This window comes from Vulpes lagopus, chromosome 23 (assembly GCF_018345385.1).
Source record: "Vulpes lagopus strain Blue_001 chromosome 23, ASM1834538v1, whole genome shotgun sequence".
NCBI lineage: Eukaryota > Metazoa > Chordata > Mammalia > Carnivora > Canidae > Vulpes > Vulpes lagopus.
In genome coordinates, this window is record NC_054846.1 from 13,832,026 (window position 1) to 13,859,892 (window position 27,867).

Consider the following 27,867-nt stretch of genomic DNA (forward strand, 5'->3'; position numbering starts at 1 on the left):
CCCCCTCGCCTTCCCGGCCGGCAGCCGCGGCTGCACACGCCGGAGCCCGAGCCCGAGCCCGAGCCGGAGCCCGAGCCGGAGCCCGAGCCGGCGGCTGGGGGCAGGGAGGCGGCTACCTCGGGCCGGGACTCGTCAGCCGCTCCGCGCTGCGAAGACGCCGAGGACGGGCCGGAGCTTCCGTCTCGTCCCGGGCCGCGGGGCGAGGGACCCCCGACGTGTAGGGAGGGGGTCCCGGCCGCAGCGACACATGCGGGAGCCGGGAGCGGGGGCGGCGCCGAGCGGAGCCGGCCGGGTCCCCCCCCTCGCCGCTGCCTCGGCCGCCCGCCCGGGGCCGTAGCATCTGGCCCCGGAGTGTATGAGCCGGGGGCCCGAGCTCAGCAGCCACCCCCCGGCCGGGGGGGCGGGGACCCCGATGTGAGGCGGCGGCCCGGGCGCGGCGGGGAGAGCGGGAGCGGCGCCGCCGTCCTTCCCTCGCCTTCCCCCGTCCTCAGCCCCCTCGCGGGGGGGCCCTCTCCCTCGTCGGCCGCCGGCCCCCCGGCTCCTCGGCAGGACTCCGGGAGGAGTTCCCAGAGCCCCCTCCCCCGCCCCAGCCCCGAGGGCGGCGGGGCCGGGGGGGACCCGGGGGGCCGGCCGCAGCCTCAGCCTCAGCCTCAGCGCAACAGGAAAACTTGGTAAGAGCAGAATCTGGAGCCTCGCAGACGGGACTGTCCCGGGAGCAGCGGCCCGGGGCGGGCGGGAGACCCAGCCCGAAGAGACCCAGGAAGAGGGCGACAGGAGGGAAGCGGGGCGGCCGCCGCCTCCCGGGCCCCGGCAGCGCGGAAGAGCCCGGCTGGCCGCCCGGCCCCGCGCGAGCGCCGCTCCTCCCTCCGCCGCGCCGGAGCCTTCCGCGGCCGCCGCCTCCCCGACGGAGGACGGGCACCGGCCCGGTTCGCAGCGCCGCGGCTCTCCCGCGAAGTGTGAGTGGCCCGGGGAGAGGGCGCGGGGCGGGGGGGGGGGGCGGGAGGGGCGGGAGGCGCTGCTGGAGCGGGGCGCGGGGCGCGGGGTGTGCGTGTGGATGAGGCGCGGCGCGTCTGTATTTTTACAGCGGGGGAGCAGGTATCGGGCGCCCTGGGTCTCAGGGCGCTTTGCCTCTTTGTGCGGGTAATGCGCAAGCTTACAGGTCCCTCTCGCAGGGGAGTTGCGTCTTTGTCCAGAGCGGACACTTGCACCTTTCTGGCCAGTAATCGGCAAAAGGAAATTGAGGAAGCCGAAGCATATGTGCACACAAAGGACATCTCTGTAATACACCTTTTCCTGGTACACCGGGTGTGAAACAGCCCTGTGGTTTTTGTTTCGGGGCGACTCTTTGGGTTCTTGGGAGGGAACCTTTTACCCTGTGAACCCCTGAATTTTACTTTCAGTGACATTCCTTTCTTGTTTTTGCAGTCTTCCTTGAGAGATTTTCATTTCAGTACCTATTGGTACAGGAGTTTTTTTTTTTTTTCTTCTTCTTCTTCTTCTTTTTTTTTTTTTTCTTTCTTTCTTTATTTCTTTTTTAACCTTCTCATTTCCTGGGTCCAACTCCTGCGTGTCAGGATACTGTAAGAGATTTCAGGTACTCAGGAAGTTGACTCTTAGCAATCATGACTTACTTGGGGGAAGAGCATCTAGTACTTCAACCAGTTTATAAAAGTCGTTACCTTTTTTTCCCCTACCTAAATGCCTTTTCTTTTTCTTTTCTTCTTCTTCTTTTTTTAATTTTTGAGTAGCCTATCTTAATTGCCAGCACTTTTTTTCTTCTTTTTAATTTGGCAGGATGACTTGAAACTTTGCTTGTTTGAGTTATCTTTACTTTGCTACCAAACAGGGAGAAACTTTTTGATATTTGATTATTTGAAGAGTGATTCTTTTCTCTTCCCTTCCATTATTAGAAGGTGAAGTTTAGGTATCCCGTCATAGTGGCCAGGTGAGGTGCAGGAAAGTAATGACCGTTCCATGTATTTAAATAGACCTTAAGTGTTAAGCATAGGGTGGAATTTTATTTAACAGAACATAGGCAGTACCATACTGAGAATTGTGACTCCTCCAGACAACAGTGTAGGCTCACTACCTGTGAAGCCGCTGCTGAGAGAAGCTTTGTGGGAATGAATGAAAGGCTGGGATTGTCTGTGCTAACTTCTCCATTCAGGATCTTGATTTTACATACATTTAAAACTTTCTCAAATAGGGTTTTCGTTTGTACTTTTTCTCTTTCGAGGTAGTGGGTTATACAAGTGTACTAGCCCCTGAAATATTTGACATTTCATTTATTTATCCCAAACCTGTCTCTTTAAAGTCCCAAGGCACCTCCAGCGTTTTTGTTTTGAGAATGCTAGGACAGGCTAGAGTTCATCTTTTCCCGGTTTTTTAGATTTCGATTGTTCCTCTTTACCATCATCATGCCTAGTTTTCTGTGTCAGTCTTAGAATGATTTCTTTGATCCCTTGATCATTTTGCCTCTCCTGGAACTTTTCCAGCTGTTTTGTTTCTCTTTATATATTTGTGCTTGGGATGTTTTTGTAAGGAACCTTAAGTTCTATCTATTTTAAATGGGCAATGACATGAAAATTCTGATGAGTAGATGTAATGTTAGATGTTGAATCAAAAGCAAATGTCTCTGGATCTGTTATCTTATTTTGAGACCTTGAGGAAGTCCTGTATCCCATGTTTCACAAAAGATGGGAGGAAGAGATATCTAGTCTGGGCATAGGCTGTTTTCTGGGGAGGAAGGGAAGCCATACCTAGCAAACTGTAACTTGAGTGTAGATTTGTACTCTGTCAAAGTTGCTTACTAACTTTAAGACTTATTTTTTATTGCTTTGACTGGAGATTGGTTAAAAAGCATGGTAACGTTTTATTGTATATTTGGGTAGCAAAGAAATAGCAAAGTATTTGGGGTCCCTGCCTTTGAGATGCTTTTACTTATGGCATAGGCTATGAAACATAAATTCTACAAAATTGTAGGAAAAGGGGGGAATGAGCCAATATTTATTTACAATCATTATATGTCATACTACTCTGGTACCTTATAGGTATAAATGTATTTGTATATTTTCCATTAGCAAAATGTTGGTGTTGGACTATACAAACCCAGTTGGAATGTCTGAACCAAATCTGGGAAAGAAGGTCTCTCTTAGGAAGAAAGATACAGGTGGAGGTAGTGTTTAAGACTTTTGGAATTGGGGGGTGTGAGGGACAAATGTAATCAGGAAGTTAGCTTGATGGGAATATGGAGGGAGGTTGTTAAGTGGGCTTAGAGTCAGTTTGTGTTTGTGCAGTTACATGTATACAGCCCAAAGAAGCAATTGAGAACAATGTTCCGAGAGGGTAGTTTTAGATGATTGAGGAGAAATTGTATTTTTAGTTCAAGAGGCATTATACCTGGAGTAGTTTTGTTTTTCTAGTGAACCAACATTTTTAAACCATGGTCATCAAAGAGCTCTACAACTGGAGGAGTGAAAAAGGAGATGTTCTAGTTTGGTGCTAGTGGTTTCTTATAGAAAACAATTCAGAAATAGGGCAATGGACTTTGTTTTTGACATTACATTTTAGGGCAAAAAGTTGGTGCTGATGCAATCTGAAGACAGAAAAATAGTTAAACTAATGAGTGATATGCTGAAAATGTAAAGTTAGGAGTCATTTTCACAGTACTAAGGCTTCTCAGGAGAGCTGAGAAGAGAATAAAGAGCCAGAAAACCCGTGTATTTTTACTTTGGCGGGGAGGGGAATCTGTTTAAAGTTAGCAAAGATATAGTAAGAACAGAGAATGGATGAGACTCTCCCGAAACATATTTTAGAAGTGTGTAAGATTTGAAGTTCAAAAGGGAGGAACAGGCTTTAAACATGGCTACCACTTCAGTGTTTGGACATGTGAGTCTATATTTGTGAAGGAGCTAACAAGCTTTCTGTAGAGTATATAGGTCCCTTGAGATTAAGTTCAGAAGAGTATATAGGATTTCACTGTTAAGGAACTTCTATATAAAAGGACAGGTTTGTTTTCATAAAATTCATGCTTTTAAAGTTTGCCCAGCATTATTATCCTAAGTTTGGTCTTTAACATGACGAGTGAAGTAGGGCTAAAAATAGCTGGCAGAGAAGGCTGCTTCCCCTGCTTGCAGTTGATGTGTCTTTGTGTCCCATACAATGGAGGGGATATCCCTGTGTTGGCACAGCAGTGCTGAAAATGCCTTTTTTTTTTTTTTAAACCTTTTTATTAAAAAACAAACAGAAACAATTTGGCATTGACAAAATTCATCTGTCTTTGAAGCATGAGACACTGGAAGATTTTTTGTTTGTGTGTGTGTGGTGAAACCTGCCCCTAATGGGCCTTGTTTTTAGTGTTGACTCTAACAAAGAGTATGGACTGTAAGGTCAGTAATATATACACATCCACACTTTTTGTATTCTTTAATTCATTCAGTTTGTCACCTTCCTACTAGCTTATTTGGTCTCTTCTTCAGAGTTTAATTCAAATGGCAGAACCCTCTGGAGAAGAGATGTATTTAGGTAGGGAGCTAGATCTCAATTGATCCTAAGATGAAGTACAGGACTGGAATACGTGCCATATGGGTGCCTTCTCCACCCTCTATTTTCCGCAACATATTTTATGCAGGTGAAACACCATGTTTAGATTAACTTTAAGGACAGCATTTTCAGGTTGACATGATTTACTAGTAAAGATAGTGGGAAAGGTGTGACTCTGGTAGGAGGGAGTGATAACCTCATTGTGCTTTGCCTTGGCACCTTTGGGGTTGATACTGGATGATTAAAGAGGCTTGGGTGTACATTTGTGTTTTAGCACCAGATGATCTAAAAACCTACACCGAGGCTGAGAGCAGCCCAATTCACTTACTTTAGAGATGGTTCTTGGAGACATTATGTGTTGCCTCTAACATCTCATTGTGTGGAGAAGACGTTTTAGGGGTTGGTAAGCTTTTTTTTTTTTTTTTTTCAAAGGGCCAGTCAGTAAATATTTTAGATTTTGTGGACCACATCTGGTGCAATAAATGAGTTCTGCTCTTGTGGTGTGAAAGTAGCCATAGATAGTATATAAGCAAATGAGTGTGATTGTGTTCCAGTAAACAGCGGACCCTCAAATAATGCAAGGGTTTGGGGTACCAGCCCTCCTGGGCAGTTGAAAATTTGTGTAGGCCTTTGACTCACTCCAGATGTAACTATTGATAGCCTACTGTTGCCTGGTAGCTTTACTGATAACATAGTCTAATACATATTTTGTAGGTTATATGTATCATATACCACATTCTTACAATAAATTAAGCTAGAGAAAAAATGTTATTAAGAACTTTACAAAGAAGAGGAAATATATTGACAATTCTGTACTGTATTTATGGAAAAAAATTCATGTGTAAGTGGATCAGTGCAGTTCAAATTCTTGTTCTTCAAGGTCAACTATACATAAAAATAGGAGGTAGGTTGGGTTTGACCTGTAGTTTATGGAACGCTAGAGTAGACAACTGCCAAATCCGCCAACAATACAGTATGAGCTTCATTCCATTACAACACTTGGATTGGCTGTTTTAGGTGTTGTCTGTTTTTCTTCTTTTCTTTTCTTTTCTTCCTAAAGATTTTATTTATTTATTCATGAGAGACAGAGAGAGGCAAAGACATAGGCAGAGGGGAGAAGCAGGCTCCTCACAGGGAGCCTGATACAGGACTTCATCCCAGGACCCTGGGATCACGACCTGAGTCAAAGGCAGACACTCAACCACTGAGCCACCCAGGTGTCTCTCTGTTTTCTAAATGAGATATATTCCTTGGGTGCTGTCTTAAAATGATTGTGTGTAAAGTCGGCTGTTCAAACTACTTTTGCCTCCAGAGTGATGAAAACTATGAGTTGAAGAACAGGGACAGTGCTGCTTATAGCAGCTAAAAAGTAGGGACTACTTGCATTTTTTGATCAAAGATAAATAATTTGCATATAGTGATCTACTGGCTAGGTGTCATAGCCAAAAGTATCTTTGAAGAAACTTAAGGGTGTAATTTTGAGTGGTACTGAAAATAAATTATAAAGCATTTACCTTAGGTGTACAATTATAAGTATTTATGGTTGTTTTGAATCAGGTGAAGATATTAGTCAAATTATAAGAACATTAAGACTTGGTACTTCTGTTTCTTTAAAGTCTTAATGTCTTACAATGACCAGTTCAGTGTGTAGAATTATTGGGTGCACAATTTTTGTTAAGTATTTTTTGTAACAAATCCTCTAGATTATTTATTAATTTTTTAAAAGATTTTATTTATTTATTCATGAGAGACACACATGGGGAGAGAGAGAGAGAGAGAGAGAGAGAGAGAGAGGTAGAGACACAAGCAGAGGGAGAAGCAGGCTCCACGCAGAGAGCCTGATGTGGGACTGGATTCCGGGTCTCCAGGATCATGCCCTGGGCTGAAGGTGGTGCTAAACCACTGGGCCACCCAGGCTGCCCCCTCTAGATAATTTAAATGTGTACTTAAAAAAAAAAAAAATCATTGCTGTATTCTTAAGGGTAAATGTAGCATGGATTAATTTATTTATTAGGTGAATTTATCTCAAATGTATTGTTTAGAAAGAATAATTCACTTTGTGAATTTTACATTATAGCTAATATCAAAACATTTGTATGTCAACAGATACTTACATGTATTGGGTGGTGGTGTATCTTTTCTTTTCTTTTCTTTTCTTTTCTTTTCTTTTCTTTTCTTTTCTTTTCTTTTCTTTTCTTTTCTTTTCTTTTCTTTTCTTTCTTTCATTGATTGTAAATATTTTAGGTTGTGTGGACCACATCTATTTATTTGAGAGAGAGCAGGGGAAGGGGCAGAGGGAGAGAAGCAGACTCCCTGCTGAGTGTGGAGCCTGACCCTGGGCTTGATCTCAGGTCCTGAGATCATGACTGAGCCAAAATCAAGAGTTGGATACTTAACTGACTGGGCCCCCCGGGGACCCCTATAAGAGCAGGTTTTAATCACCAGTCTGTCTTATGTCTTCGTGTACTTTTAGATTTTTGATACTTTCTCTTTAGACCTCATTGTTACTTTCTCATGATAACCTGGTATAATATATTCAGAGTGTATTTTTCTAAATGTATATGACATTTCCTGAACACTATGGGATATAAATTTTCTAATAATTCTATTACTACACATACGTATATTTAAAATTTCTCTCATTCCACCTTCAGAATTGTGAATTATTTGAGGGAATGTATGTACTTGGTCAGGATTTGAATGACTAATATGTAACAATTTCTCTAAAATATTCCTTTAAAATTTTTGAGTAACATTGGATTTCTCTGAAACAGTGAGCTAGTACGAGAAAAGATGAGAGCCAGTATATGTTGTATTATTCTGAAAGGCACGTAGTTGAAAAATAATAAACAAAAATGCACAAGAGTATCTTTTGCCCTTTCTCCATCACCTAAGGGATAACTAGTGGATTGGATATTGTGCAGTTTCTGTTGATGTGCTGCATTGCGTCTGCCCTTTCTTTACAGCTGGGGGATAGCTACTAGAAATCTGGGTGGCTTTAGGAAGGAGGTAGCATGTATTATGTGTGTGTGTGTCTCAGTGTGCAGGTGTATTGTGTTAGGTGCACCTTTCTGCATGACTGCTCTTGGATTTAGGAAATATGAAAGAGATAGTGCAAAACATATGTTTTTAAAAAGATTTTATTAGTCTATTCACGAGAGACACACAGAGAGAGGCAGAGACATAGGCAGAGAGAGAAGGAGGCTCCCTGCGGGAGCTGGATGCAGAACTCGATCCTGGAATCCCGGGATCATGACCTGAGCTGAAGGCAAACACTCAACCGCTGAGCCACCCAGGTTCCCAGTACAAAATATTTTAATGTCATTTAGCCTTTCCTCTGAGAGGATCAGATCATTGGATAAGATACTATGTTTCCTTCTGGCTTTTTCATCCTACAGCATCTTGAGTGAACCCATTAAAGTATGTTAGTGCCAATTGTGAAGTCTTAAGGCAAATTGCTGGTTTGTTTTGGGAAGAATGTGTGTATCTTATCAGACTTTTTAGGGTGGCTGACATATAGGAACATGATCCATCCCTTTTTTGCTTATTGAGTTAAAGATCTTTTAAAGTGTCATGTAGACAGAGGGCTAAAGTTAGGTTAGGCCTTATATTGTCCAGCATTTAAATTCAGCCCTTGAGTTTGACAAATAATCCTGAAGTAATTCTGCAGTGTTTTCAAAAGTATCTGAACTAGTGTATGATTTATGAACATTTTATTTAAAAAATTTTAAAAACTAGAGAAATGATGGACTGCTGTGCTTATTATTTATAGGAAAGAAGGACCGATTTGAACATAACTAGAATTTGAAATCATCTCCAAAGACCTCAGAAGTACTTGGATCAGAAGGGACTCTTTGAATAATTCATTGATTATCTATGAAAGTGACTGTGGTTTAAATTGTTTACTTAGAAATATCAGGATGTAATTCAGTTACCAAGTCTCTTAACTGTCCATCTCTTTAGTGCTTAGGAACAAAATGCTTTAAAAAATTATGATGTTTAACAAGTTTTATCTGTATCATTTTATTACACCTCAAATTGATTGAAGGGATTTTATTTATATGATTCAATTTTAACTAAATTTTAGTTTTCTCCCTTTCTTAAAATGATTGGTATGTATGTTTGATATTCTGTTTTCATGCTTTTGTTTATTAAGTACAACCAATTTTCAGAAATAACTTTTCCTTCAAGTTTGGGATAATCAGTGTTCTATTGGCCAGTATAAAACAAATGCTTCTTGATTGTTTTTATATTTGGAAAGTATTTCTATTTTGAGAACAATTTGGCTATGCCTTCATAATCAGTTTATTTAATAGAATTGTATATTTAAGATAAGTATATGAAAAAAAATCCAAAGGCACAAAGAACATATTGAGATATATTTCTTAGTAAATGATTATCTTGCCAACTCTTGTCCTCGTTCTCTTCTTTTAAGGCAAGTTTGCTTTAGATTTTACTGTAAATGCAGAAGTTAGATTGGCTTATAAATTAATGGATCTGTTAAGTTATGTGGTTAATTTAATGACTATTCTAGTTTAAAAAATTCAGGTATTTTAAATATTTTTCTGTGTTGGTAGCAGTTATGCTTCTTTCCATTTCAGAGATATTTCAAAGAAGGATTTTATGATTATGACTAGGCTACTGGGTAGATGGGAGAACATAGTCTCTCTGGTGACTTTAACTTATTCCTGTCCATTTATTGTGCATGTAATACCAGAAGGTAAATGAATGTATGGATTATCGGTGTTCTTTTGCATGATTGGTGGTCTCTCTTTTTTTTTTTTTTTTTTGAAGATTTTATTTATTTATTCATGAGAGACACAGAGAGAGAGAGAGGCAGAGACACAGGCAGAGGCAGAAGCAGGCTCCACGCAGGGAGCCTGACTGGGACTCGATCCCGGATCTTCAGGATCACACCCTGGGCTGAAGGTGGCGCTATACCACTGAGCCACCCGGGCTGCCCTGATTGGTGGTCTCTTAATTGACTACCATGTGAATTTGAGACTGCCAACTTTGGAATGCTGCTATGAGTGTTAGGGAGCCTTTTTCTACGGAATATTACATAGGCAGATTTCTTTTCATAAAAGAAATATAAAAATTTTAATTTATTAGATTAGAAATTTAGAGCAGGAAACAAAACTTCAAATTTTTTGTAAAGGCCAGGCATTTAGTAGGAGAGGTGGGATGTACAAAGTGGGAGAGACATAGAGCAAAGGAGGGAGGGAAGGGCAGATACCAGGGAGAATGGCACAGGAAGTTTTGAGGTCAGTCTTAGAGGTCACACCCTGTTATTTCTTTTGGTTGTGGACATGGGGTGTTACCACATGTTATCTACCATCCTTTGAAATGTTGATTAGATTAGTCCCTAGCTTTTCAACATCTGGATTCTTTAAGCCATTGAAGTTTTAATCTGTCTGGGATAATCAATGTATCGTAGGGTGGGAAAATTTCTGTAGTACTTGCTTGGAGAAGGGACTTCTTCACCTGCACTGGAATTTCTTTTTTTGTTTTTCCCCACCTGCTCTTTGGCCACATTTCCATAGCTTTGCCTAACAGGGATGCTTGTAATTTTGTATATGTGACATAGTAGTTGAAAGGCAAGCTTTGGAGATGAGAGCCCCAGGTTCCAGCTGTATTGCTTTGTGACCTTGGGCAAGTTATCTATTCCCTGTGTGTTCTTTGTAAAACTGGGAATATGAATATTCCCAGGTAGTACCTACCTCTCTCATAGGGTAGTCAAGAGGATTATATAAATTAATGCGTCACGAGGTCTGGCTCAGAGTTAGTGACCAGTAAATGTTAGTTGTTGCATTAATAGTATTGATATTATAATGTTAAGTTATTGTTGTTTCTGTGAGATTGCTGGTTTTTGGAATGCTAAAGGTATTTGTGATCTTCTGAATAGGTCAGGATTTTGAATACTGCCTTTTTTTTAGTGGCAGGTATTTACTGAACACCTGTTGTGTCAGGCATTGATCTAAGTGAGCAAGACATGAAAATCCCTGCCTTCTTGGAACTTCTGTTTAAGGAAACAAACTGCACAAAGCAAAATAGATGACCCATCACTCATCTTATTGAAATTTGGTATTCGACTTTGTATATTGAAGCCCGTGTTAAGCAGTCCTATCAGTCTTCACCATTAGATCTTTTTTTGTTTCTCTTGCTGTGCTTCAGAATGTTTGGTGCCAGGAGCACCTTAAAAGCATGGAGCTAGTTTCTTTGTTTCCAGCTATGGCTCAGTCTTATTATAAGGCAGTCTTACACTCCTCTTATTTCCTTGACTTACTACTTAAATTGGCTGTTACAAACTTCCCTTTTGATCCTCAAATTTCATTTCATTTCATTTTTTTAAAAAGATTTTATTTATTTATTCATGAGAGACATAGGCAGGGAGAAGCAGGCTCCCTATGAGAAGCCTGATGGAGTACTAGATCCCAGGCTCCCATCCCAGGGCATCAGGATCATGACCTGAGCCAAAGGCAGATGCCTAACCATTGAGCCACCCAGGTGCCCACGGTCCCTGTTTCTGCTCTGCATTGTTTACAGAAGGGATGCTCCTCCCCAGTTCATTACTTGTTGCTCAACCATATCACCTCTTAAGAGAAGGGATATTAGAAACCTTTTAAAAGAAATAGTCCCTGACTAATCTAACTATACTTTTCCTTTATCTCTTCTGTATTTTCCACCTTCTATGTATTGTTACCTGAGACATTTAACTAGTTTATTTTCTGCCTTTAAAAAATATATATTTTTCTTGGGCAGCCCCCGTGGCTTAGGTTTAGCGTTGCCTTCAGCCCAGGGCATGATCCTGGAGACCCGGGATCGAGTCCCCTGTAAGCTCCCTGCAGGGAGCCTGCTTCTCCCTCTGCCTGTGTCTCTCCCTCTCTCTCTCTGTGTGTCTCTCATGAATAAATAAATAAAATCTTAAAACACAAAAAACAAAACACAAAAATAAAAAAAAGATTTTTCTCATCTCTTCAGTTAAATTGTAAGCTTTTTCAGCTTAGGGACTACTTTTCTATTCTGAGACTTAGCTTCCTCACTTGATAAAGAGATATCTCACAGGGAAGTTATGAGATTTTAGAGAGCTAATGTGTGAAAAAGGTCCTGAGCTAAATCCTTAATAAAGGGTAGTTTCTTTTTCTTCGAACCACTCTAGTTCTTCAAGTTGATATTGTGCATTTAGTCAGTGTTTAAAAAATACTTGTTATTCTGGATTGAGGTTGGGAGTCTTTTGATTTAACTTCCACTTGTGTGGATAATTTTAGTTTTTACTCAAGATGAGATTCAAAATATCACTTTTCAAGTATCAGATAATAAAGGCTGAGACATTAATATGAGATGGCAAAACAATGACTAGGAGCAGGGCCTCAAGCCATCAGCATGCGGGTTCAAATCAGACTACCACACTTATTGGTTGTGTGAATTTTGGCAAGTTGCTTAATTCTGTTGGCTTCAGTTTCTTTATTTGGAAGATGGGGAAAATAATAACCAACTTGTGGTTACTGTGTTGTTAGATTAAATGAGATAATAAATGGAAGCACAGAACAGTGGGCCCCAGGGAACATTTGGCAATATCTGGAGGTGTTTTTAATGGTTGCAGCTAGGGAAGATAGGTATGTGTATCTAGTGGGTAGAGGCTAGGTATAAACAATGTACAGCCTAGCACTCCACAACAGAGGATTATTTGGTCCAAAATGTCAGTTATGCCGAAGTTGGATAATCCTACTTTATAAAAAGTCCTGTTTCTCATTTGGATGTTTTCTTTTTAGGGTACTCTGTTAGTTAGATTCTGTATAAATACAGATTATTGATAAAGATAAGTCACAGAAAACACAGATATAAAGGAAAATTAATAGATTTAATTTTTTTTTTAAGATTATAGGGCAATTACTCCAAAAGTAATCCAAAAGTGCTTCCATTTATTATTCAGACACTAGGAAAGATTTTCAGGTGGATTTTACTGATTTGTTTTTTTTTTTTTAAATGGCAAACTATTCATGTAAAACTGAATATCAAGAGTATGAAGAGTAGAGGGGCTTATGGGCCCCCTGGATGGCTCAGTTCCTTAAGCTCCTGCTCTTGGTTTCAGTTTAGGTTGTAATCCTAGGGTCCTGAGATCAAGCCCCTTGTGGGGCTCCGTGCTCAGTGGGAAGTCTACTTGAGATCATTTTCTTTTTCTTTTTCTCCCACCTCCTGCTCAGGTGCTCACATGTGTTCTCTCTCTCAAATAAATGGATACATTTCTTAAAAAAAAAAAAAAGCGTAGGAGGCTTATGAGATATGAGATATGAATGCCATAATGTGTAAAATAGTCATAGAATCAAATATATACTAATGGAAAAAGCAAGTATCAAAGTTCATCATTGGGAGAGCCTTGGATCACATCTAAATTTCTTCTTTCTTTTATTACTTACTAAGTTGAGGGCTGTCTAACTGAGGACTACTCTCTCTTTCTCTCTCTCTTTTTCCTATCTAAAATTGCACGCTTACCATTCCCTATTTCAAGAGCTTCTAAATTGATTTCTTTGCCACTCTCCTTTAGATTCCTGACCGAATTGACCCTGATTTAAGGGAGACCCTTTCTAGTCTGGATTCAGTCTACCATTCAGACGTCCCAGCATCATCCCTTTATTTCTAGGAGAGAATTAAGTGCTAATGCCTTATGGCTGGAACTGGAATGAACTAACTTTTCTTCTTCTTTTTTTTTTTTTTTTGGAAAGACTTTTATTTATTTATTCATAAGAGGCACTGAGAGAAAGAGAAGCAGAGACATAGGCTGAGGGAGAAGCAGGCTCCCAGGAAGGAGCCTGATGTGGGACTCGATCCTGGATTCTGGGATCATGCCCTGGGCCAAAGGCAGATGCTGAACTGCTGAGCCACCCAGGCGTCCGTAACTTTTCTTCTATATAGCTGTGTATCATCTTTGGGAGACACATCATTTTCTGTATTTTTTAGTTCTGTGACTTCACTCACTTGTATCTAAACACTGATTATATATCCATATATACACATACAGTACTGTTTAATGCATATTTGTGTGTATGTGTATACTTTCGTGTATATTTGTCTCTGTGCCTTGCTATTTCCTCAGCCTGTACAATATTTATCTCTTCAGACTCTACTGAAATATCATCTTTTCTAGAAAAACCTGTCCTCATTAATGTAAGTGAAGTTTGTTGATTTTTCTCCTTGTTTTTTTTTTTTTTTTTTTTTAAATTTTATTTATTTATGATAGTCATACAGAGAGAAAGAGAGAGGCAGAGACACAGGCGGAGGGAGAAGCAGGCTCCATGCGCCGGGAGCCTGATGTGGGATTCGATCCCGGGTCTCCAGGATCGCGCCCTGGGCCAAAGGCAGGCGCCAAACCGCTGCGCCACCCAGGGATCCCGATTTTTCTCCTTGTTATCCACAGTTTCTGTGTGGCTTTTATAGCACTTAAAAAGTTTTTTTTTTTTCTTCTACTGGTCTGTCAATTCTTTGAGGGCAAGTGTCATGTGTTATTCATCTTTCCATTAATATCTCTTACCCCCAAGTGCCTAATATTTCCTGCTTACTTAGTAGGCATGTAATTTGCTAATGAATGAAAGAGGAAATAAAGATTAGAAAGATTTTTTAATAGGCTCTGTAAGAGGAGGACATTATCATGTCATCTTTGGTGTTCAACAAATATTTAGTTTAAAGATCTTATTTTATTCATGAGAGAGAGAGAGAGAGAGAGAGAGAGAGAGACAGAGAGAGGGAGAGAGGCAGAGACACAGGCAGAGGGAGAAGCAGGTTGCATGTAGGGAGCCTAACGTGGGACTCGATGCCAGTCTCTAGGATCACACCTTGGGCTGAATGTGGCGCTAAACCGCTGAGCCACTGGGGCTGCCCTCAACAAATATTTATTGAATGGCTTAGAAAGCCAGGTGCAAGTTGATGGAGATTTTGTGTCAACTTTTTTGTTCTGCAATTCTGGAAGCACATCCTAAAAGTGAAATAGCCTAGGTATTTGATACATATGATGCATTAAGTTGACCTTTCTTTTCCTGACTCAGTAATGAAACTTTTGATCTAACAAATACTTTTAGTTGATTTCTATTTCACCTGTGGGGTCATTCTAGTGCTGAGCTTGTTGAAAAGGTAAATGTGTGCTATTAGTGCTACATCATGGATGAGGTATCTTTAAGTAAAAGGCCTCTGTTCTCCTCTGTACATTTAGGCCCAGACAGAGTGATTATGTATTTTCTGTTGAGTATGGATAATGACTCAGGCATGAAAGAGAAAAAAGGTGATTGGATGTGTGGAAGTTGCCTACTAGGTCTCTTTTTCTTTTGATGATGATTGATTTTAGCCTCAGGGCTGCTTCCATTTATTTATAAAGAATTAGCTAGAAGGGAGATGGGTGTGAATCTAGAGGATAAGATACAGATTTGATAATTTGATAAATAAGTAATTTGATAATTATTGTATTGATAACCCTTATTACCACTTACTGAATGTTTACTATACGTCAGGCATTATGCTAAAGATTTTTGTGTTAACTAGTTAACTCACACCAGTTCATATGAAATAGGTATTAATAAGCCTGTCTTATGACAGAAGAAATAGATTCAGAGGGTTTTCTAAGAACATATAGATAGGAATTTTTTTTTTTTTTTAAGATTTTATTTATTTATTCATGAGAGATACAGAGAGAGGCAGAGACACAGGCAGAGGGAGAAGCAGGCTCCATGCAGGGAGCCCGACGTGGGACTCGATCCCGGGTCCCCAGGATCACACCCCGGGCTGACAGCAGTGCTAAACCCCTAAGCCACCGGGGCTGCCCTAGATAGGAATTTGAACTCACAACTGGGATTCAAATCAAGATCCATATTATCTATGGTCTGTTTTAATCACCATGCATGCTGCCTCTTAAATTTCAGTGGAAGAGTTTTCTATTGAAAATGGAAGTCATCAGCTGTACTGATAGGGGGGAAAGTAATAGGATTTCATTCTGTGTGTGTTTGTCAGAAGGAAGACGATTAACAGACTCCTGGAGAAGCAATTCCCAGGTTTATGGCCTTATACGATATAATTGTGAAATTTAAGCCTGTAATTTGAATTGACTTGCACTAAACCTGCATTTGTCATTAAATTTAGTCTTGTTCTTGCTATGGCTATCAGGACCCAGATACGTCTTCAGCAGTAGAAGAAATCGGTCTAGGCCAAATCTGTCTGAAAGATTATGGAGCACAGTGATTTTTATTATTTTTTTCTGTGTACAAAATGTGTTTTGCAGTTACAGTGAACTCTTTTTGGAAGAGATTCTTATTTTGAGGATGAGCCACAGAAATCTATTATTTAGGATTTGAAAATGTGTAATATGGCATGCTTGGAAGGAATAGCAAAAAATTTAAGAATCAGCACTTGGTAGTCTCTAAGGTGTAAATTGTTCAAGTCAATAAGTATCTGTTGCATGTTTCCATTATGTGATTTCTTAAGCTATTTTTGTCATTTAAAAAAATTCTTTTGGGCACTGGGGTGGCTCAGTGGTTGAGCGTCTGCCTTTGGCTCAGGTCCAGAGGGATCCTGGAATCGAGTCCGGCATCTCCCTCTGCTTAGTCTCTGCCTCTCTCCGTGTCTGTCATGAATAAATAAATATATAAAATCTTAAATTCTTTTTCCTGCTTTTTCATACTTTGTACAGGAGTATTCCTTACCGAGTTAGTTTATTCATAGGTGTTATATATATATATATGTGTAATACATGCATAAATATATGTGTATATAGCGATATATATTAAAGATTTTATTTTAAAATATAAACCACACCCTGAGCCAAAGGCAGATGTTCAACTACTGAGCCACCGAGGTGCCCAGGTGTTTTATATTTAATAAATATAGAGCATATTATTTTTATTGTTCATAGGAGATTTAAATAGTTTTCACAATTTTATTTTGTTACCTAAATCTAAAATGCTCCTTAAAGGATTTCCTTTTTCCTCTTGATCTTATTTTATTTTTAAAAATATTTTATTTATTTATTCGTGAGAGACACAGAGAGTGGGGGGCAGGGGGAGAGAGAGAGATAGGCAGAGAGAAGCAGGCTCCATGCAGAAGCCCGATGTGGGACTCGGTCCTGGGACTCCAGGATCATGCCCTGGGCCGAAGGCAGGGGCTAAACCTCTGAGCCACCCAGGGATCTCCCCCTTGATTGCATTTTAAATACTGTATTGTAACTTTAGTTATATACATTTGAATTTTGCCCTTTTCAGAATTTAAATTCTGTGGTTTTTAAAAAATTTTCTTCTTTAAATATTTTTATTTATTCATGAGAGACACACAGAGAGAAAGGCAGAGACACAGGCAGAGGGAGAAGCAGGCTCCATGTAGGGAGCCTGATGTGGGACCCGATATTGGTACTCCACTCCGGGATCACCCCCTGAGCCAAAGGCAGATGCTCAACCGCTGAGCCACCCAGGTGTCCCTAATTCTATGTTTTTCTAAAATTTTATAAAAGTTACTTGCAAACATTAAGAGCAGTGGGCTGAATGGTGTTCTAGTAAAGATTAAAAATTCTAAATAAAATTGAATTTTGGTAGATAAAGAATTTAGGAGTTGGGTCACAGGGAATTAGATAATCTTGTTAATATTTTAGGGTTCTAAAGCTTGGCTCATTAGTGTTCTTTTATGTTGGATTGCCTTTCTTTGAAATGAATGTTAATATGACACTTATAAAAATAATATTGATATCAACATTTGAGTGCTTAATGTGTGCCAGGCACTCTTCTGTATCCTTTGTATTAACTTTTTAAAATTTTCACCAAAGCTCTCTGAGGTAAGTATTGTTAATGTCCCTATTTTGTAGTTGATAATTTGATACAGAGAAGTTAAACATGCTCAGGACCTCACCTTTAGTTAGTGGTGGAACTGGAATTGTATTCACGTAGTCTGGTTCTAGACCCTGGGACCTCGATCACTGTTCTATACTATACTTATCATCTGTAAATTTATTTCTTACCTAGTAGTTACTGAACAGTGCCTGACACATAGTAAGGTCTGTAGAAGTACAGGCTGTTTTCAATGGCATTTAATTAAGTACTCTATAAGGCTGGCAAAGTGTACATTATTATCCATTTATTTTTATTTTTTTAAAAGATTTATTTATTCATGGGAGACAGAGAGAGAGAGAGAGAGAGAGAGGCAGAGACACAGGCAGAGGGAGAAGCAGGCCCCATGCAGGGAGCCCGATGGGGGACTTGATCCTGGGTCCCCAGGACCATGTCCTGGGCCAAAGGCAGGCACCAAACCGCCAAGCCACCCAGGGATCCCCTATTATCCATTTATATATGTATGTATTTTTTCTTTTTCTTTTTCTTTTTCTTTTTCTTTTTCTTTTTCTTTTTCTTTTTCTTTTTCTTTTTCTTTCTCTTTCTTTCTTTCTTTCTTTCTTTCTTTCTTTCTTTCTTTCTTTCTTTCTTTCTTTCTTTCTTTATAAGAGAGAGAGTGAGAGATGGAGAGAGAGAAAGCGAGCATGAGCAGGGGTAGAGGGAGAAGCCCCAATGTGGGGTTTGATCCCAGGACCCCGGGATCATGACCTGAGCTGAAGGCAGATGCTTAACCGATGAGGCACCCAGCTGCCCCTGTATTTTTTCTTCTATTAATTAGACTCCAGATTTAATTCAGTTTTTTTATTTCCTTTTTTAAAGATAGCTGAGTTCCCTGAGGTTCTTAGAAACTAGATTGTCAAAAGTATATGGCCATGTTAGATCTCAAAATTAGCTTTTCTCACCACACATTCAATTTTACTTTCATTCCATTAGAAATGGATAAGGACTGAGGTTGATGTATTTATTTTTGTATGTTGTTGATTTTGAAAGATGGAAACGAATATACTAAGTTTATAGCAGTGTATTCATGCTCAGTTGATGGAAGAAATAAACTTTTAGGCGTTATAAAGCTTTTTTTACCTGTAAAGTTTTGAGAGTAGTAATATCTTATCCTGCTGACTTGTGAAATTGAATCTTCTCACTCATAATAATGTGAAGTATTAGATATTGTTTTGACGAGAGCATAAAGATTAACAGGCTTTGAGAGAAATAATATAAGCCATATTTCCTCAAATCAAAGGAGGCATCTATATTAGCTTTCCATTGCTGCATTGCAGATTACCACAATTTTAGCAGCCAATCTCAGTTTCCATAGGTCAGGAATCTGGGCATGGTTTAGCTGGGTCCTGTCCTCAGAGTCTTAGAGGCTGAAATCAAGGTGGCAGCCAGGGCTGCAGTTTCATCTGAGGTTCAGAATCCTCTTCCAGGCACACTGTTGGTTGGCACAATTTAATTCCTTGTGTTTGTAGGAATGGCTTTCCTTTTTCTTGTTTGCCATCAGTCAGGGACCACTCCTTGAGTCTTCTACCAAGGAGTGGTTGGTTAGGTGGTTCTCTCTTTGGGCAGTTCACAGCACAGTTATTGAGAAAGATGCTGGGAGAATTTCTCTCCCTTGGAATCTCTGCCTTTTAAGAACTGATCTCTTAAAAAAAAAAGAAAAAAAGAAAAAGAACAACAAAAAAAAGGTCAGGCCTCACCAAGAATAACTCTAATTTAAGTGAACTGATTAGGGATTTTAATTATGGATGTATTATTTCTTCATAGAGCACCTAGATTAATATTTGATTATATAACTTTGAGAAGATGTGTATACTAAGGTGTGGAATCTTGGGGCCACCTTAGAATTCTGCTTACCATATGATCAATTATAAGATAAGTTATTTTGTGTATCATTGAGGAAGAAAAATGGTGTATTAAAGTATGATACAATCCAATATTGGTACTGGTATGTTGCCTTCTGAAAAAAAAAAAAAAATGGAATTGTAGTCATTCTTCCAAGCACAGATATTTGTTTCATGAGTATCAGATTTATTCCCCACTACTGTGTTGATCTAGTTTTTTGCAAGCATAATTTTTTGTTTCAATGATGAATCATAGTGTAATCTTTTCTAAGTTAATTTATTTAAGTAATCTCTGCTGTGTGGGCTCAAACCTGTGACCCTGAGATCAGGAACCATGTTCTTCTGAGTCAGCCAGGTGCCCCCATGGTGTAATCTTTTAGAGGATATCTAAAATTGAGAAGTAAACATGACATGTGTGTGCCAGAAGTACACAGAATTCAGTACAAGTTATGGTGATATAAACGATCATGACTAAATTCACAGACACACAGAGAATGGCAGCTATATTTTGACTGCCACAGGACAAATGGATTGCTTTTTTGCTTTTTTTGTTTCCTCTTTATTTTTAATTAGCTTTATTGAGATACAGTATATACGGTAAACTACATCCATTTAAAGTATATGATTTGATGAGCTTTGATAAGTGTTTATACTTATGAAACCGCTACCACAATCAGGACATTTCCCCTTACTCCCCTTGTGATCTTGGCAGTCAGTCCTTTAGCCCCAGGCAGTCACTGATAGAATTTTTGTAAATGTAGATTAACTAGCATTTTCTGGTATTTTTAAACAGTGAGGAAAAAAAGGATATGGAGACAGGATATTCTTAATTTTTGTGTTTTCTTCAGATCTTATTCTTGGAGAAATACCACTTTCTCTATTAGGTCTCAGGTTTATTCTTTCACTGTGGGGGTGAAATGATCCTCCTTGAGGTTTTCTGAACACAATTTTGGGAACACAAACCTCTACTTTGCCTAGATATTTTTTCTCACCCTACTCAGATTTGGTTGTCCTAAATCGTGTATATGCTTGCATTTTTTCCCCATCCACTTTTCCACTTATTGTCTTTGTTGGGCCAAAAACAGAAGTAATTTTCGACTAGGAATTCCAAGCTCCTAAAAAATTTTACATTGTTATTATCTGAGGTTTTTCACTTGTTAAAATAGTCATAACACCCCAGGAGAATCTCAAAGTGTACTCATTTCAATTCTTTTTTGTTAAAATTTGTAGTACAGTTTGAATTTTAGGAAACAAAGGATTTCTCTCATAGTACTTCTAATGGTTATTGCGTGTTTCATGTTGCTTAGTGTGTGCAGCGTTTTCCAGTGCAGGAAACACTCTGGATAAAAGTCTTACTTCCTGGAGCATAAGGAAAAAGGAACTGAGGCAGAACTCAAGTGAAGCTCTCAAAAGGTCATTTAGCTGCCATCTAACACAACATTGTCCAATAGAAATGTAGTGCAAGCTAGATACCCAAATTTATTTTTTTCTATATTTAAATTATCTAGTAGCTATATTAAAAAAGCTAAAAAGAAACAGGTGACAATTTTAATAGTTTTATTTAGCATAATATATCCAACTACTATTATTTCTATATGTAATCAATATGAAAACTATGAGAACTTATTAATGGTATGTTTTGGATTCCTATTTTAGTACTAACTCTTTGAGATCTGGTGTATGTTTTATACTTACAGCACATGTTAATGAGGATTTAGCCACATTTCAAGAGCTCACTAGGTAATGGCTACCATATGGGACAATGCAGATGTAGATTATGAAGGTTTTTGTTCTGTTTTTTTCTATTTGAAGCAAAAGCATGTGGATTCCACAAGAAATTGGCTTTAGTAATGTTTAGTAAGTTAGGGCTTTCATGTTTCAGGATGGCTTCTATGGTTGAGATACAAAAGGTTTTGTTTATAAAGATAAAAATGTTTTTTATACATTTTCCTCATTATACAAGTAATGTCATTGTTGAAAATTTGGAGAAGTCTGGATAGGAGACTACAAATTGCCCTTTGTTCCTCAATTTAAAAATTACAAATGTTAAAACTTTTAAAATTTCCTCTTTGTGAATGTCTCATTTTAAATCAAAGAGAAAATATATTCCTTTTATGTCTTAATTCTTTTCTCTTATTAAGTATTATTGACAGTCCTTTTGCCTCAAATTTATTCATTCTATTTCTCAGGCAATATCCTATTGAGGGTTCTCTGTGAGTTAGTGTTCTCTGAAACACAGTAATCTGAAGTGTTCTCTGGATTGGAGTTAACAATAGAAATCCTGATGGTTTTTCTGTACTCATTTCTAAACCAGTGTAGTTGCTTTCTATTTTTCCTGATTGCAGTCTTTTATACATACCCTCAACTTTTCTTGTTGAAATATAATTCACATACCAAAAAATTTACCCCTTTTTTAAAAAAATTATTTATTCATGAGAGACAGAGAGAGAGAGAGAGAGCGAGGCAGAGACACAGGCAAAGGGAGAAGCAGGCTCCATGCAGGGAGCCTGACGTGGGACTCGATCTCTGGACTCCAGGATCAAGCCCTGGCGCTAAACCTCTGAGCCACCTGGGCTGCCCCCAAATTTACCCTTTTTAAGAAAGTATGCAATTTAGTGGGCTTTAGTGCATTTACAAAGCTTTGGATCCATCTCTATTGTCTAATTCTGTTGCATTTTCATCATCCCAAAAGAAACCCCATGCTTATTACAGTTAACTTTACATTTCCCTTTCCCTCAGCTCCCTGGCAACCAGGAATCTACTTTCTGTCTCTATGGATTTGCCTGTCTTGGACATATCATAAATAGAATCATATGATTTACGGCCTTCTTTCTATTTAGCATCATGTTTTCAAGGTTCTTCCATGTTGTAGCATGTATCAGTACTTTATTCTTTTTTATGGCTGAATAGTATTCCATTGCATGGAGCTATATAACATGTATTTTTGTTTATCATTCATCAGTTGATGGACATTTGCATTTCTAGTTTTGGCTATTATAAGTAAATCACCCTAGCTTTTGAGATCACGTTTGTTCTCCAAGAACATTACTTTCTTCACTTGATCCCTCATTCTTCAGTTGACTTTCAGTGGCTTCCTATTGCTTATGTAACACAACATAAAATATTTGAAAGTCTTAGTAGTGTGACCTTAAGTTGCTTTCCTTTACATTCTTCTTTTCCATTGTGGTGGTATTCTTTACTATTTCTAAATATGTATTATGTATGAATGATAGATTATGTAGACACTTGATTTACTGTCAATTGAATTCATTAAAAAATTGCTTAAATTTTTTAAGAATGAAAATTTACATTAGCAAACCAAGCACCACACACATATATATATATGTATGTACATATATATATGTACATATATATGTATGTATATGGTTGAGAATTATAGGAAAGGCAAGTGCTAGAATAGAATAAAAAGAAAAATAATAGTAAAGAAATATCTTTTCCTGTATTTGTCCATAATGTCAAACAGAGACATATTCATCTTCTATTATATGAAAAAACACCTCATTTGAATCAGCCTTTCATATATGGAACTCATTCAAATTAGTTGTTTACTGGTTAACACTATTAGCAGCTTGTTTTTTCTGGGGCCTCAGTTTTTGTTTTTTGTTTTTTCCCTTATCCAGATAGAGTCCATTTTTTTTTCTCCTTTTGACATTTCTGAAATAGTAAAAATGAAATATTTTTACATAAACTTAAAAATATTTCTGCGATGTCTTTACACATACATACACACAATGCCCCCACACAAATTCACATAGTGGTTTTCTCTCCCATTTTACTGAAAGAGAACATAGTGTGGGATGCCCTTCCACCTGGACATCAGGAGTGGGGAGGAAGCATTCTCCTCTTTCTCTTTCTCTTTCTCTTTCTCTTTCTCTTTCTCTTTCTCTTTCTCTTTCTCTTTCTCTTTCTCCTCTCCTCTCCTCTCCTCTCCTCTCCTCTCCTCTCCTCTCCTCTCCTCTCCTCACTTCTCCTCTCTTCTCCTCTCTTCTCCTCTTTTCTCCTCTCTTCTTTCTCTTCTCTTCCTTTAAGAGGAGGTTGGGTGGGGCAGAGGGAGAGAGACAATCTTAAGCACTCTCCACACCTAGCACGTAGCCAACTCCATCTCAGGACTCTGAGATCATGACCTGAGCTGAAATCAAGAATCTGATACTTAACTAACTGAGCCACCCAGGTGTCCCTCCCACTTTCTTTTTTTTTTTATTTCACAGTATATCTTAGAGATCTTTTCATAATAGAACATTGAGAACTTCATCATTTTTTTTTCCTGCAGAATAATTCCTCCGAAGTGAAATTACTGAGTCAGAAGGTATATATCCACTTGAAATTATGTTACCTGTACTTTTAAGCATAGAAAAAAGGTAAGGAAATACAAATAGGAAAATGGAAACTATGGATTATTATTTTTTTTTTTTTGGACTTTGTTTATAGATGAAAAAATGTAGGATCAAATTTTTTTTTTTTTAGGATCAAAATTTTAAGTAATTGGTGTCATGGTCATGCAACCAGTGTAGGGATCAGGATGCTAATTCAGGTGTTTCAGATTTTAAATAAGCTCCTGTTCTTTGTGTTATATCCATGTTGCATTCGATGAGCAAAAGGAGAAAGAAGTCAAGCTAGCATCTTTTTGGGGAGATAAAATAGAATTCTAGACTTTATTTTCTGGGTCAGTACTTTAAGAAGCTTTGCATTCTGAAGCCTCTGTGTGCCTTGCAATTTTCAAAAGAGCCATTTCTGATATTAAAAAAATATAACAAAATGACAGTAAATAAAAACTCCAGGATGAATTTGAATAAAGTGCTTAGAAAGAGATCTCAATTATATAGCTGTTTATCTCTCATCACATTGGTGGGAGAAAAAAAGGGTGATTTGCATTATGTTGCAACAACTTTCTAATCATTTGGAAAATAAATGAGCTGTTCATCGCTTTATTTTTTTATGCAAAAGATGATTTAAAGAGTAAAATAAAAGATACTATAAAAGGACTTTGTAAGGTTAGCTTTTTTATTAAATGGACTGAACTCTGAGTACAGTCATGAAAGTTTTATTTTATTTTTTTCCCCAGCCATTGTATTTTGAAGTTTCCTAATTGTCCCTTAACATCATCTTGGGTCAGTCTCCTAGTGTTCCCAATATTTCTTTAGTTGCAGAAAGTCTAGTTCTGCCCTTAATAAGGGCTTGACTTGTGGCTGGAGGGATCTATAGTACTCTTTCACAGTCCTTACTCCTTGTTGTTAGGAATATAAATTTATGCGGCCTTTTTGGAGAGCATTTTGACACTATCTATGAAAATAAAGTGCATATGCCTTTTGAATCAGCAGTTTTACTTACAGGGGTTTAGTATTGCAGATACACAATTTTACATGAAAGGTGAGTCCTTTAGAGATGAAAGTTCTTTGTTCTGATAGAAATTCAGTAAAGCTTGTACTCTTTATTTGTACTTTTTAAAGATTTATTTATTTATTTTAGGGAGTGAGTGTGGGTGCACGGGGAGGGGCAGAGGGAAAGAATCTCAAGCAGACTACCCACTGAGCTTAGGGCCCCATGCTTGATTCCTTTACCTGTGACCAGAGCTGAAACCAAGAGTTGACTTTCAACCAACTGAGCCACCCAAGTGCTCCAGTTTAAGCTCTTTTTATAATTTAGTGTTTATTAACATGAGAGCTGTAAAACTTATTACAACTCTTCCAGCAAAATGGTGAGATATGTTGTAATTTAACTACTAGGTGTTTAAGTTGTTCCCAGTTGTTTTGTAAGTATTAGAAAAAATGCTACCATGAGCATCTTCGTGTATATGCTACCCATTTCATGAGTGTTGAGAATGTTTCTGTGGCTCTGTTTTGGACAGTCCTCTGCTTTACTTTTTGTTTTCTCCTCTCATACTTCAAGGAGTGCAGGAGACCTTAGTTGAAATCACAGCTAATTGCCTGAATGGCTTAAAACAGACCTTTTAACCTTCCTGAACTGGAGGTTCTGTAGATCAGGGCCTCACAGACTGACATTTTATAGTAGTAACAAATGGAACTCTCCATTGTTGACCACTGTCACTTTCTTCAGCATTTTGGAAGGAGTATTTGTCAGTAAGGGTGCTCTTGGTATTTTGGATAAGGTAACCCATTGGTTAAATGGTCTTATGCTCTCCTGGTCCCCTCCTCCATTGTGATGTCATTGTGTTACAATTGTGTATAACTACGAATTCAGAAAGCAACTTCCAACACTTCTTAAGGGTTATAGTATGCTCCCAATTGAAAACTGCTGTTGTAAAATATATTGGCAGATTATTTGTGATTTTTGTTGGCTTCTCCTTATACCTTAATTCTTTATCCGCAGGGAACAATGGTATGTTAAGTTACTTAACCTAAATATCTACTCTAGGACACATCATTTTGTTTATTATCCCTGTGAAAGTTTGAGTAAAGCAGTAATTTCTTCAAAAATACATTAATAATTTGATATGATACAAAAACAAGACTATTTGGACCTACCAGCTTGTTTAATTGGCAGTTTTACTGTTTTTTTTTTTTTTTTTCAAACTCAGGAAAAAGTTGTAAAAATATTACAAAGAATTCCCATATGTTCTTCATCCAGGTTCCCCAAATGTTAGCCTCTTAAAAACAGTGACCATGCAGTTATCTAAATCAGGAAATTAACATTGATACAATACTGTTATCTGATCTCCGGGTTTTATTCTGATTTCACCAGTTGTCTCACTAGTGTTCTTACTCTGGTCTAGGAGTCAGTGCAGGATCACATGTTGCATTTTAGTTATCATGGACTCTTTAGTTTTCTTTAATTTGAAACAATTCTGTGATCTTTCTTTTTTTTTTCTCTTTTTTTTTTTAAACACATAATTTTTGTATATGTTTATTTTGCTATATCTTTTGTAAGCTATAGTCAATTTATTTATTTATTTATTTTTAAAAAATTTTTTATTTATTTATGATAGTCATAGAGAGAGAGAGAGAGAGGGGCAGAGACACAGGCGGAGGGAGAAGCAGGCTCCATGCACTGGGAGCCTGATGTGGGACTTGATCCCGGGTCTCCAGGATCGCGCCCCGGGCCAAAGGCAGGCGCCAAACCGCTGCGCCACCCAGGGATCCCTCTGTGATCTTTCTTTGTCTTTTATGACTTTTATGGTTTGAAGAGTACTAGTCATTAATTTTGTAGAATGTCCCAAATTTGGATTTGTGTGGTTTCCTCATGGTTCAATTAATGTTAGGAATTTTTAGTTAATTTAGTTAGGAATTTTCTGTCCTGGAAACAGAATTTTTAGTCATGGAAGTGATACCATGAATCTTATTAAGAGACACATGATACTGATTTGTATGTACTCTTACCAGTGATAAAAATACATACTTTCTTTACTTGGTTAGGGTGATATTAGTTGGGCATATCTGCTATGGTTGTGCTTTTCCTTTGTAATTAGTAAGTATCCTGTAGGGAGATACTTTGTGTCCAGGTGATTATTTTCTTATCATACTCTTGCTCTCTAATTTTACTTTCATTGATGATTGTTACCTGAAATTATTATCATTAGGGTGTCTGCCAAATGGTGATTCTCTGTCTTTGTCATTCTTTCTGCATTTATTGCTTGGAGTTTTCCTATAGGGAAAAGCTTTCTCCCCTTATGTATGTATTTACTTTTTTATTTATATTAGAATAGATTTGCAGATTTTAATTTTACTTATATAAAATGGATTCATTGATTCTTATTCTATGGATTTAATCTATCACTATCATTACTCATCTTGCATTCTGATTATCTCAAATTTGGCCCTTGGGAGGCTCCTGGTGCATCATTTTTGATGACTGACTGATTTTCTAGCAGCATATTTCATGCTCATCTTGTACTTTTTTTGCCCTAGCCCTGGAATCAGCAATTTCACCAAGAAATATTCTTTTATTTGAGATTGGGATTCTTCCATGCTTTTCCCCCCAATAGTTGTATCTCAGCATCTTTTAAAAATCTTTCTGGCTTAAAATTATCACTTTGGATGATCTTGGATATGTAACCCCACTGTACAGAAATTAGTTTACGTTCAGTAATTCTCTTTGTAGCAGACTGTTTAGTTCCCAGGAGACTCATTTTGTACTAATTAAAACCAGAGGATTTCTTCATACATTGTACCAAATTCATGGAAACAGGATTGAAAAATTTCTTTGGTTTTGCTAGGTATCTGATAGTAACAATAAACTTTTCTTCTTTACAATACTTATGGTACAGAAGTGTTTATGTCACTCATTCATTCATTCATTCATTCATTCATTTTATTTATTGTAGTGGTTTCAGAATTTTTTCTTAAGAAAAATCCTGACTTTGCCTGAAGTACTCTGTTGGCTCACTTCCGAATGGGAGGTGGGTTGGCCATCTATCCAGAGTACATTTTTGATTAGGCTTTATAGGGTCTACAAAAGATTTCAGTCTTCTCTGCCCATTTAGTTTCTAAAACATGTATTTGCTCTTAGTGAATATAATATACAGCACATTCCTGTCACAGATTTTAACTTCGAATTTGTAGTCTCTGGAAGGTTAGAAAAGGGAAAAATTGTGAAGCATTATTTACAGGCCGTGAGTTCCTACATATTTGAGCTTTTACACTGTGACATGATGA

At 38.3% G+C, this 27,867-nt stretch overlaps 1 protein-coding gene across 2 annotated transcripts in view; it reads left to right on the forward strand.

The window, feature by feature from the left end:
• The first annotated feature begins 361 nt into the window (after positions 1-361).
• Positions 362-27,867, forward strand: part of FBXW7 (F-box and WD repeat domain containing 7) — a 232,101-nt gene continuing 204,595 nt past the window's right edge. The window contains exon 1 of one of the 2 annotated variants that reach the window (XM_041738580.1): positions 362-956. The gene's annotated coding sequence lies outside the window, so the exon portion shown is untranslated. The remainder of the gene's footprint in view (positions 957-27,867) is intronic. The other variant, XM_041738581.1, reaches the window with a different exon arrangement.